This window comes from Odocoileus virginianus, chromosome 11, assembly GCF_023699985.2.
Source record: "Odocoileus virginianus isolate 20LAN1187 ecotype Illinois chromosome 11, Ovbor_1.2, whole genome shotgun sequence".
In the NCBI taxonomy this organism is placed as follows: domain Eukaryota; kingdom Metazoa; phylum Chordata; class Mammalia; order Artiodactyla; family Cervidae; genus Odocoileus; species Odocoileus virginianus.
Genome location: NC_069684.1, coordinates 57,512,746 through 57,515,748, shown reverse-complemented (window position 1 = coordinate 57,515,748; position 3,003 = coordinate 57,512,746).

Here is a 3,003-nt window from a genome sequence, read left to right as displayed (position 1 = left end):
TTTTCTTTCATTCCCTGATCACCACCGGCTCCAAGCACAGTTGTATGTAGTGAACTGCAGCCCCGCAGGGACGTGCCTCTCCCAGATCACATCGACTCCAGTATAAAATTACAGGAATTGAGGAAATTATTCTCAATTCAACACAGCGGTCCCAAGGGCATATTGGTTGTATATCAGACTCCACATAAGTTTGAAGACATGGAGGGATTAACCCAGCAAAACAAACAACTGGAACTTGAATATTACAAATCCCTACTATGAATAGTTTCTTAGTGATGCTTGCAATTCTTGGCATTCTCCCTTATCTTCTCATTCTCTCCATCCTTTCTCAGACCCCCTCTATTTTTTAATCACCCTATTTGTTGCTTACAAAAAGTGATTTAGCTCTTTTCAGCTCCTATCCCTAATTCTACTCAGCATTTCACAGAGAAGATGTTGGCTGAAGCTTTGAAAATGTTTACTTTTTATTTAACTCAGGTTTAAAATGTTCCTTCTCAGTTTCTCTCCAGTGGTGGTTTTTATCTCTCCAGTAACATATTCATTTAAATGTTTTACCAGTAAAAGAGAAGAACAGCTTAATGACTGTGTTCTAATTGTTATACTCCAGTTGTGTGTTTTAAATTGACAGCATTTTTTAGAAAATATTTGGAGGAAGAATTAAAATAAAGTGGAAAGTTAAAGAACCATTCTGCGTGTATTAGAAGTCACTCTGGGGTGTGTTTTAGGGGTCCATTAATATCTGCAGCACCACAGTATCACCACCACTTGGGGTGCTGGAGAAGCCTCTTGACAGTCCTTGAACGGCAAAAACGTCAAACCAGTCAATCCTAAAGGAAATCAACCCTGGCTATTCATTGGAAGGACTGATGATAAAGCTGAAACTCCAATACTTTGGTCACCTGATGGGAAGAACTGACTCATTGGAAAAGACCCTGATGCTGGGAAAGACTGAAGGCAAAAGGTAAAGAGGGCAGCAGAAGATGACACGGTTAGATAGTGTCACTGACTCAATGGATTTGAATTTGAGCAGACTCCAGGAGATAGTGAAAAGGGAAGCCTGGCATGCTGTAGTCCATTGGGTTACAAAGGGTCGGACACAACTTAGCAACTGAACAACAACATCTGCAGCAAGTGGTTGCATGCATCAAGTTTTCATTCCAAGACAAAAGTTAATAGAGCATCAAAATATGCCTTGTTGGATCCTTACACTGAACTTTAGTGAGATGATGTGTGCGATGACATGTAAATTAGGTCAGAAGCCAAAGTGTGCAAACCATTGCAATTTGTTGATTACATATGTCAAATTCCATTGCGAGAATCCGTTTTGTCATATATAGTAACAAAAACTGGCTCAGACTTAAAATAGTCTGATAGCACCTATCTATAATGCCTTCCTAATAAGTAGTAAATAACCCAGTTGAACATAAAGCCTGTGAAAGAAAGTTGCCTCTCTTCATTTTGAAGAGATTATTTTAAAATATTTGACTTGATCTTTCCCACGTGGGCTAAAACTACACACAAAAAAGAAGAGGAAAATGATTTTAAAAGATAGTATCTGACTGGTGTCATTAAAAATCAACATACTTGTCTTTAAAAATTCTTATAATTTTTTTCTGGGTAAATGATTTTTTTTTAAATTTACTTTTAATTGGTGGGTAATTGCTTTACAATGTTGTATTGGTTTCTGCCACTCATCAACATGAATCAGCCATAGGTATACATATGTCCCCTCCCTCTTGAACTTCCCTCCCACCCCCACCCCATCCCACCCCTCCAGATTGTACAGAGCACCAGGCTGAGCTCCCTGCACTATACAGCAACTTCGTATTAGCTATCTGTTTTAAATGGCTATACATATTGCACTGCTACTCTCTCAATTCATGATTCTTATAATTAATTCTATAACTGCTTTGTTAGTAATCAGGATGGGAATGTGAATATAAAATATGAATTTAAAATAAGAAAATATCTCAGAATTTTTTTACATTTTAACCTGCGTTGGTATATTGTAGCAGTACACAGAAGGCACTCAGTAAATATTTGTCAAATGAATAAATGATTAGATGAAAGACTATGAAGATTAAATGTCTTGTTAGTCACAAGTACCCATAGACTTTCTCCTTAGGCATTTATTCTTCACTCCCTCTAGATAAGTGTTATGTCCAGTTGAGAATGGAATGATATGTGGGACCTGGTCTCTCTCCGCAAGGAACTTAGACTCTCATTTCTAGGAAAAATGTAAAGATTTGATATTTTTTGAAATTTCCTTAAGGAAGTACAGGAAGTCCACTAGATACAAAACTTCAAGTTGCAACTTTCAAAGATGCAAGCATGCATTCACATGTCTAATCATGTAAGTTCACGTGTCTGGTGTCCACTCTTATGTGCATGCACCCTCTAGAAGAGTTGAGCTTTTGTGTACTTTGCTATGTAGTACAGTATAGAGTACACTAGGATAGCATCTTTATTTCCAGCAGGATGTCTGAAAGCAAGCAAAAAAGCAGCAGTGATGTAGCTGCTAAGAAGCCCCAGTTGTTTTGCTATACTAGTGTATTTTTCAAGGTACTGTACCATCAGATTAAAAATGTTTTCTTTATTTTTGTGTTTGTTTTCTATGTATTGTCTCTGTGAAAGTATTATAAACCTACTTCTGTACTTAGTCACTCAGCCGTGTCCGACTCTTTGAGACCCCATGAACTGTAGCCCACCAGGCTCCTTTGTCCATTGTGATTCTCCAAGCAAGAATACTGGGGTGGGTTGCCATGCCCTCCTCCAGAGGATCTTCCCAACCCAGGGATCAAACCCAGGTCTCCCACACTGCAGGCAGATTCTTTACTGTCTAAGCCACCAGGGAAACCCAAATCTACTACAATATAGTACTATATAGATGGTTGTGTTAGTTGGGTACCTAGGCTGACATTTTCAGACTTAAGAACAAATTGGATTTAAGAACACACTCTCAGAAAACAACTCGTTCATATGTAAGAGACTTGCTGTATAGCA